The sequence below is a fragment of the Euphorbia lathyris genome, chromosome 4, assembly GCF_963576675.1.
Source record: "Euphorbia lathyris chromosome 4, ddEupLath1.1, whole genome shotgun sequence".
Lineage (NCBI taxonomy): Eukaryota > Viridiplantae > Streptophyta > Magnoliopsida > Malpighiales > Euphorbiaceae > Euphorbia > Euphorbia lathyris.
Genome location: NC_088913.1, coordinates 65,920,034 through 65,930,578, shown reverse-complemented (window position 1 = coordinate 65,930,578; position 10,545 = coordinate 65,920,034). Strand labels below are relative to the sequence as shown.

The 10,545-nt window shown below is 31.6% G+C and overlaps 1 long non-coding RNA gene across 2 annotated transcripts; it reads right to left on the bottom strand.

Moving 5' to 3' along the window:
- Window positions 1–5,791: 5,791 nt before the first annotated feature.
- On the bottom strand, window positions 5,792–10,281 carry LOC136225876 (uncharacterized). Of its 2 annotated transcripts, XR_010687349.1 has the most exons (4): window positions 9,982–10,281; window positions 9,710–9,901; window positions 7,312–7,385; window positions 5,792–6,117 (listed from the first exon to the last, which is right to left on the bottom strand). It is a non-coding gene; the product is annotated as an uncharacterized lncRNA (long non-coding RNA). The 2 variants fall into 2 exon arrangements; XR_010687348.1 differs by lacking the exon at window positions 7,312–7,385 and having other exon boundaries at window positions 9,982–10,279.
- Window positions 10,282–10,545: the final 264 nt, after the last annotated feature.

Here is a 10,545-nt window from a genome sequence, read left to right as displayed (position 1 = left end):
TTCTTCAATAATACGGTACTGCTATCGCCACCAATTTCAGGACACAGTATAAACTCAATTAGAGTAAAATAACACCCTACCCAGGTGCCTGTGATCACAGTATCAACAAACCTCCAGACCATTGAATATACTCACCGAAGCTAGCTATTTATGTTTTGTTCTAACTCAAACCTAATCCAATACAATTTTGTAATTTATAAACTTCTAAACTCATATACATTCCAATTCTATCATGGTATGATTTCACAGCTAATACCTCAATAGATAAATACATGAGCAACATGATTTTAAAAGGAACTAAGACCTTATTTCAATAAATTCAACCATACAGAGAACATTTGAAACTCCACGTCTCAATTCATCATATATATAAATCAAGTACCAATTAAATAATAGCCCAAATACTCAGTATTCATTCAACATACATTTAATTATTCGATGACAAAGTATTAATAGACACTCACATAAACATATAAATATATATATATAGACATATATATATATATATATATATATATATATATAAACGTAAGCAATTAAGTTTACCTCTTGTCCCAAAATAGTAATTAATTTGTTCGGGTCCTAACTGACCCGTTACTGGCTCCCCGGAGTTTCGCCGGAGCGCGGTGGTCGGCCACCGGAGATGCCGGAATTGCGAACCGAGACTATCACGAGGTAGCCCACGATTAGGGGAGTCTACGCTCATTTCACAAATGAAACCGCCTCAAATGTCGAGATCTAATATTTTCCCGGTGAAAAATACTCACTCCGGTCATATCAATAGTGGTCTCAAAATCTTGCTCACAAAATAAGGAATCTAATGGTATAATTTTCGTTTGAAAAGGTGATCGGAATAAGAAGTTACGAACCCAATTAAGATAAAAAAAAAGAAAAGAAATTGGAAGCTGCCTGCCGAATGAGGAACTTCTGTTCTGCACCAAAAAGAAAACCTTTTCTTCCCAACCCTCTCTAATTATAATGATATTAATAATAATAAACCTAAATGAGATCACTCAATAATAATAAGAATAATAATATAATAATAATAATAAAATAAAATAATAATAATAATATTATTATTATTATTACTATTATAAAACTTGAAAACAATAGTTAAGTAGTACTAATTTATTATTAAAATTGTAATTCTAATTACATAATATAATATAAAAATTACAAAATAATCACTATAAAATTACGGATGTTACAGTTCTACCCTCAAAAAAAAAAATTTCGTCCTCGAAATTCCTTATCAAACATCATCTCGAAAAAAAAAGCAAGGAAAATTATGGCCTATCATGCTTCCATTATGCTACTCTAATAATGTAATATATTATCGACGTCTGGCCAGGACTATCATTCTCGTTGAATGACATGATTCTAAAATGTGAAAACACTAATATTAAATACCACGTTAATGCATGCATATTTATGTCATGTTCTAGATCCTATAAATGTCGTACTATCTCTAATACTCCATAGGAATCGTAAAACTGACGCTCTAATACCATTAAATGTAACCCCCGTCCCGGGTTACATTAAAAATACACACAAACCCAATTAATTATCATAATTGCATATATAGAGCAATATAATCAAATAAAGTCTCCTTGTTCATTATCGCCTATCAAAATTCAATATTCAAAAGGTTCAGTAATCAATAAAATAATGTACTCGATCAATAAAAATTCACTTAATCTAAACAAAGTAATCTAGTTTAGCAATACATTAAATCCTAAATAATGTCCATAAAATTTCTAATGAGAGTAAGACGCTTGTGTTGGCCAGCCTGAATGCAGGGTAAACCTGCAAATCTAGCAATTAGGAGAACCTCTGAACTTAGCCTGAAAATTTTAACGTCGCAAGGGGTGAGCTGCCTACTCAATAACATAATTACCTACGTTTATATAAATATATATATATAATTAATTTCATATATCTTAACATTTAATAAATCAAAATCATCAATCAAGAATAAGATATAAATATATCATCTCGTATGTGACTCGATTTACTTCAAACAACAAAATTATAGTTTATTATCTTTATTATTAAGGGCCCAGCTAGACTTAAATGAAATATACTCAATGGTCCCATGGTTAACAATAGTACATTTTTAACCTCGTAATGATTTCTTTTTTTTTTCTTTTTTATTCTTCAATAATACGGTACTGCTATCGCCCCCAATTTCAGGACACAGTATAAACTCAATTAGAGTAAAATAACACCATACCCAGGTGCCTGTGATCACAGTATCAACAAACCTCCAGACCATTGAATATACTCACCGAAGCTAGCTATTTATGTTTTGTTCTAACTCAAACATAATCCAATACAATTTCGTAATTTATAAACTTCTAAACTCATATACATTCCAATTCTATCATGGTATGATTTCACAGCTAATACCTCAATAGGTAAATACATGAGCAACATGATTTTAAAAGGAACAAGACCTTATTTCAATAAATTCAACCATACAGAGAACATTTGAAACTCCACGTATCAATTCATCATATATATAAATCAAGTACCAATTAAATAATAGCCCAAATACTGAGTATTCATTCAACATACATTTAATTATTCGATGACAAAGTATTAATAGACACTCACATAAACATATATATATATATATATAAACGTAAGCAATTAAGTTTACCTCTTGTCCCAAAATACTAATTAATTTGTTCGGGTCCTAACTGACCCGTTACTGGCTCCCCGGAGTTTCGCCGGAGCGCGGTGGTCGGCCACCGGAGCTTCACCGGAGATGCCGGAATTGCGAACCGAGACTATCACGAGGTAGCCCACGATTAGGGGAGTCTAAAAGTACGCTCATTTCACAAATGAAACCGCCTCAAATGTCGAGATCTAATATTTTTCCGGTGAAAAATACTCACTCCGGTCATATCAATAGTGGTCTCAAAATCTTGCTCACAAAATAAGGAATCTAATGGTATAATTTTCGTTTGAAAAGGTGGTCGGAATAAGAAGTTACGAACCCAATTAAAATAAAAAAAAGAAAAGAAATTGGAAGCTGCCTGCCGAATGAGGAACTTCTGTTCTGCACCAAAAAGAAAACCTTTTCTTCCCAACCCTCTCTAATTATAATGATATTAATAATAATAAACCTAAATGAGATCACTCAATAATAATAAGAATAATAATATAATAATAATAATAAAATAAAATAATAATAATAATATTATTATTATTATTACTATTATAAAACTTGAAAACAATAGTTAAGTAGTACTAATTTATTATTAAAATTGTAATTCTAATTACATAATATAATATAAAAATTACAAAATAATCATTATAAAATTACGGATGTTACAGTTCTACCCTCAAAAAAAAAAATTTCGTCCTCGAAATTCCTTATCAAACATCATCTCGAAAAAAAAGCAAGGAAAATTATGGCCTATCATGCTTCCATTATGCTACTCTAATAATGTAATATATTATCGACGTCTGGCCAGGACTATCATTCTCGTTGAATGACATGATTCTAAAATGTGAAAACACTAATATTAAATACCACGTTAATGCATGCATATTTATGTCATGTTCTAGATCCTATAAATGTCGTACTATCTCTAATACTCCCTAGGAATCGTAAAACTGACGCTCTGATACCATTAAATGTAACCCCCGTCCCGGGTTACATTAAAAATACACACAAACCCAATTAATTATCATAATTGCATATATAGAGCAATATAATCAAATAAAGTCTCCTTGTTCATTATCGCCTATCAAAATTCAATATTCAAAAGGTTCAGTAATCAATAAAATAATGTACTCGATCAATAAAAATTCACTTAATCTAAACAAAGTAATCTAGTTTAGCAATACATTAAATCCTAAATAATGTCCATAAAATTTCTAATGAGAGTAAGACGCTTGTGTTGGCCAGCCTGAATGCAGGGTAAACCTGCAAATCTAGCAATTAGGAGAACCTCTGAACTTAGCCTGAAAATTTCAACGTCGCAAGGGGTGAGCTGCCTACTCAATAACATAATTACCTACGTTTATATAAATATATATATATAATTAATTTCATATATCTTAACATTTAATAAATCAAAATCATCAATCAAGAATAAGATATAAATATATCATCTCGTATGTGACTCGATTTACTTCAAACAACAAAATTATAGTTTATTATCTTTATTATTAAGGGCCCAGCTAGACTTAAATGAAATATACTCAATGGTCCCATGGTTAACAATAGTACATTTTTAACCTCGTAATGATTTCTTTTTTTTTTCTTTTTTATTCTTCAATAATACGGTACTGCTATCGCCCCCAATTTCAGGACACAGTATAAACTCAATTAGAGTAAAATAACACCATACCCAGGTGCCTGTGATCACAGTATCAACAAACCTCCAGACCATTGAATATACTCACCGAAGCTAGCTATTTATGTTTTGTTCTAACTCAAACATAATCCAATACAATTTCGTAATTTATAAACTTCTAAACTCATATACATTCCAATTCTATCATGGTATGATTTCACAGCTAATACCTCAATAGGTAAATACATGAGCAACATGATTTTAAAAGGAACAAGACCTTATTTCAATAAATTCAACCATACAGAGAACATTTGAAACTCCACGTATCAATTCATCATATATATAAATCAAGTACCAATTAAATAATAGCCCAAATACTGAGTATTCATTCAACATACATTTAATTATTCGATGACAAAGTATTAATAGACACTTACATAAACATATATATATATATATATATATATATATATATATATATATAAACGTAAGCAATTAAGTTTACCTCTTGTCCCAAAATACTAATTAATTTGTTCGGGTCCTAACTGACCCGTTACTGGCTCCCCGGAGTTTCGCCGGAGCGCGGTGGTCGGCCACCGGAGCTTCACCGGAGATGCCGGAATTGCGAACCGAGACTATCACGAGGTAGCCCACGATTAGGGGAGTCTAAAAGTACGCTCATTTCACAAATGAAACCGCCTCAAATGTCGAGATCTAATATTTGTGGATTTTTGTTATAAAATAACAAGGTTACGTAAATTTAATCAAACTTTACGTAAATTATGTCTAAAAATAAAGGATTTACGTAAATTTCACTTGAAAAATTATATCTAAAATTTTCAATTCACTTGAAAAATTTATCTAACATGTCGTGCATGTGTCTATTTTAATGATTGTTATTACCTTAATTCACTTACATACAAACAATTAACATTCCATACCAAAGCCTTCCATTAATTCTGACTCTTAATTTGACATTTTTGTTAGATGGAAGGACAAAACAATAAATCAAATAGGCAATTCACTACAAAAAAAAAAAGGTTTTTACCGACGATTTTATTTCAATTTAGGACGTTTAACTGTCTCTATATTTTTACCTGGTTTTCATAACCGTCGAAAAAGTGTTGTAATTACCACTGTTGCTATATTACCGTTGGTTTTTCTCAAACATCGGGATAAGGTTTTTTTAGAGACGTTTTCCTAAATGCGGTTTAAACCGCCTCTACAATGATTTTCAAACGCTTCAAGAAAAGATTTACAAACACAAATGTCGTCCGTAATCCGTTTGTAATTCGTGTAACCATCGGTAATCAACTTTATACTTTTCGGACAAAAATTTTTTGTCGCTAATGTTTTTAAAGGTCATGTCATCTGTTACGACGAAACTGGATTGCTGGTCAATAATGATAAAAATTGTTTTTTTTAGATTATAAGATGTTGTCATTGGTAGCAAATAAGCTTATGTCATTCAAAAACTCTTAGTACAATCAACAATTTATTTAAAAACTACAAAGACCTTTTTGTCTTGAAAGATACACTCGACCTTTTCTCTTCGTAAAAGTAACACAACCTACCTATCATCATCTATTTGTACTGTACTGTACTAGTTTCATTTTTTTGATTAACTACATTTTACATGTGCACCACATCTCTCCATCTCGGTCTGGGTTAGAATTCCTTCAATTTTTACCATAGAAGAATTTAAAATATCTGGAAGAATAAAGTGGTTGATCCATCACCAAATGATCTCAGATCTGCAGGTTTCACCAACGCCCTGCACAACTGGCACATTCTCTCTCTTTCAAACCTGAAATCAGAATGTCACTAAGCAAAATGATACTAACAACGAAACATAAAAGAATATTATTAACTAACCATTCTGATACACAATCTTCACAAAATATGTGTTTACAGCAAAGTAGAATAGGAGCATGCATCTTCTCTTGGAATATATGAAACAACATGGTACTCAAGCTTTTGAGAGACTCATTAACAAGGTGCGCGTTAGACATATTTTTAATCCGATTAATTAGTTCGAGGTTGTTCAAGCAGTTTTTAAATGGTTTCTCTTCAATTTAAGTTTGTTGTCTTTACTAACTTTAGATATCTAGCTTATACGGCTTGGAACTTTATCACTCAAATGAACCTTTAATTTGTAAACATGTGTTTTTCTATATTAATAATTCAATGATTCTTAAGGAATTAAATAACCATAAAAAAGTATTGTTTCTTTTAACATAGCTTAGCTTAACACATTGATATGAAGCTGTAAAACAAAGACACATGTCAAAGAACTTTGCTTATTTAAAAAAGGGTTAAGGTGCAAAAATACCCCTAACGTTTTGGACCAGGAGCAATTTTACCCTTAACGTCTAAAATGGTGCAATTTTGCCCCTAACGTTTGTAGCCAAGAGCAATTTTACCCCTAACGTTAGTAATTTGGGTCAATTTAAGACACTATTATAAAACACAGATATTTTCATTCATTATTTTGCACCAATTGCATATCAATTCATTCTAAAAAAAAAGGATTTCATGTTTTTTATAATTTAATAATAGAATTGGAGATTAATATTTATAAATTCGGTGAATTGTTTGAATTTTTTTTTGTCTAATTCGTACAAAGACAGTATATTTTTTTTATTTTTTATTTTTTTCACATCCCAGCATATGTTTATGATTTGTTACTGATAAAATGACGTACATGTGAAGTGTAGATGATAAGATTCATGTCCGAGAAGATAGTTTGATGAATTATTTCTGAACTTGATCCAATTTATCAACATTAGAGGTAAAATTGCTCTTGGCTACAAACGTTAGGGGTAAAATTGCTCCTGACTCAAAACGTTAGGGGTATTTTTGCACCATAACCCTTTAAAAAATAAAGAACATTAAATGATTTGTAAAGGGACAAAGTATCACAGCAACAACAATACAAGCTAAATTTCCAACAGACTTGTGAATTAATAGAAACAAGAGGAAAATTTGGGAGTTAATTTACCTCCTTGATAATTCTGAGTCCCCTTTCGTTAGCAGTATTTTCAATTATTGGGACCACAAGCTCATTAAATTCCTCTGTTAACATAATTTTCAGATTCATATGCTGCATCTGAATTTCAACCGATAGTGGAAATATTTTTTCACATTTGCATGTCGGCAATATTTCACATATCAAACTATTGTAGTGTTGAATGCAGTAATATCTACTCATAAAAAAAGAACAAATTCATGACAGAGAAATCTACAAGGACTCTTAGGAAGTCTTTCAGCTTAAAATATATAGTTAGATATTCTTGCATTAAAAGGGCAATACTTTAGTCTAGTGTTAATGTAAGCAGAGCATAGCACCATTAAGCATATTCTTCATGCACCATGAACATTTTCGAATCATTAATTCATTTCAACATCAAAATTAATTCACTTCAACATCAGAAACTAACGATTTCATCACATTATGCACCAAGGAAACACCATAAATTTGTAATCTGAGGGTCTTTTCACAGGAAAAAGCCTTGCACATATATGTATATAGTATGAAATTATTTTAAAATTGAAGCTACCTAGCTACACATTTGATGAGCCATGAAAAAATCAACCATTACAACCTGCAGAGACAGTATATATGCTGTTTAGTTAAGCTTGTGAAACTAGGTAATTCCTTATCAAAATCGGATTTCCTTATCATCAATATGATCGGAAGAAAATATAGGTATTTGCTTGTGCGACTTTACAAAATATAATATTAATGTAGAACCTTATCTAACTTCAACTACATTAGACCGTTGTTGCTACTATTTACCTTTTGTTGAATCAGCTAGAAGTGCTTTTGATCCTGTTTCAGTAAGAAATGTCTAAGCCAGAAGCAGTGTTGAACAAGAACGACAGAGACTGAGTATTGAGGAACAAAAGGAAGCCCATCAGAAAACTTCGACCACGACAGGCAAACAGAGAACGGTGAAAGGGAAATGGAGAAAAGCGAAAGGTAAGTTTAACGAACGGTGATCGGAAGTCTAACGAACGGGATCGGGAGTTTGGCGAGCTAACAATTTGAGACTGGGATATGAAGTTAAGAATGTGTTATGGATTAGGGATTACAACGCCTATATAACATGTGGATTTATATTAGTCAGGGCCAATTAATATTCTGGGCTTTTTTAGTTGATCCCATAAGACAGTTTATAAAACCGTTGTTACAAAAGTGTTGTTAAAAGCCTGTTTTTTTGTCGTGATTCATTATTCCAGTAGCAGAAAATTATTATAATCATGCATGCCCATGCGCTATTCCTCGTATATTATCATCATCATGCTTAAATAATTCTCAAACACTGATATTAAAGTAATTTATTTTTGGGTATAAACTACCATCATGTTAATCCTATGCTTCATGCCCTTTATAATTATAGTAAAGCATTGTAAAAAGTAGAAAAAAAAAACAACTAAGAAACTACCTTAATTAGTTACTATTCATATTTAGTCTATAACTACAACTAAGCTAACCACATGAATATAACTAGAACTAAGCTAACCACAAACATAGTTTCATCAGGCCCTATGGAGAACCTTATAATACCCTCAGAGTTTCAGAAATTTGCTTAAGTTCTAGCATTTGGTCTTCTAAAGCTAGGGGTGAATATCTGGCCTACTGCTTCAAGTGCCGACACGTTCCAGTTCTCCACATGTCTAACAACCTGTCAAATTGAACGCTTGCTACACATTATTAATTTGCAAAAATAACTTGTAATTTATTTATTTTTTTTGTCAAATTAGCATAGCTATGTTTTTTCTATGAACCATTACATATGATTCTGTCAATAGTTTGAATTTTCTTGTTTGTTAGGGGTATTATTTATTTTGCTAGGAGTTAATAACAACTCAGTCAAAGAGAGTTCTAACCTCATAACACAGAAATTAAGAGGTCCAGCTTCTTCTTTTAGTTTATAATTGCCCCCTTCAAATAGAAGTAAGGTTACAAGTGAAAGCTTTGTGCTCAAGATGAAGTTCAATCTGAGGCACACCAGTATGAATTTGATAACAAAAGTACATAAATGTGGTGTGAATTTGGTACGTTCAACTGACAGTATAAATGAGAAGCACCATCATACAACAAAAAATTAGGATGTGTGCTGGCAACAACTAATGCATTTAATTAAGCTTAAACATATTGCAAACTGATTTAGCATAGGTAGTCAAGTAGGATTCAAAGACAGTTTCATAACAATTGAGTTTTAAAAATTAGCAGAGGACTTTTGATTCCACAATCCTATTTTTCACAACACAATATTAGATCAATACATAAAAATCATTCAACAGCTCATTACTACAGCAAACTCAAAATTGCAGTAAAATAACCAAGGCTTATTGTTTTGTATCTTAATTAGATGAAGGGGTTAAAAGCTTACTAGAATTATGAAAGGGCCAAACAATTCCATCGATACAATCTGGTTTCACAGAGGCGAGTTCAAGTAAGAAATCATAGATACTTGTTTGATGAAGCCCATGAACAGGCATCCTTCAATCTCTAGATACCTCTCCAATTCAAAGATTTCGAGCATCAATTTCAATTGGCAAAAGATTCTTTAGGAAAGCTAATCCTAACGAGGTTCAAACAAAAGAAGAAGAATTTCAATCATAAGTTATCGAATTCAGATTTAAAATTGGAAATGAAACTTACCAGAATTATGGAAGCCCAAAAGATGCGATTGAATTACGAGTTGGAGGATCAATTTCAAAATAGAAGCTAAACCCAACAAGATTCATATAAAATAAAAGAATTTCAAGATGGATGAGTTTGGCGGTAGAGTTAAATTTAGAAGATGGAGGTCAGTTGGGTTGAGGAGAGAGTTGAGAAGAGCAATTGATGAAGATCGAAGAATTAGGGAAGGAGTTGAGGAGGAGTACAGAACGATGTCTACTTTTGTGTGAATAAAGTTGGAGAAAAGAAGGTAACCGGAACAGTAAGTCAACAAGTTAAATTCCTCTAAAACGTTTATAAAATATTGAATGGTTCAGATCTATTCCAGTTACAATGAAGGGTAAATCCAACAAATACTCCTTACTTTGTTTATTAAGAAAGTATGGATAGCCTGCATCCTGTTTTTGAACTATGGTTAAAGAATGAATTATTTATTTATTTAATTAACTTATTATTATGACGTTATAGACATTGTAACGAGTATCTCTTGCAAGAATCTCATATTAGGATTCCTACAACTTTTGGACAGTAGCGTAAAAAAAT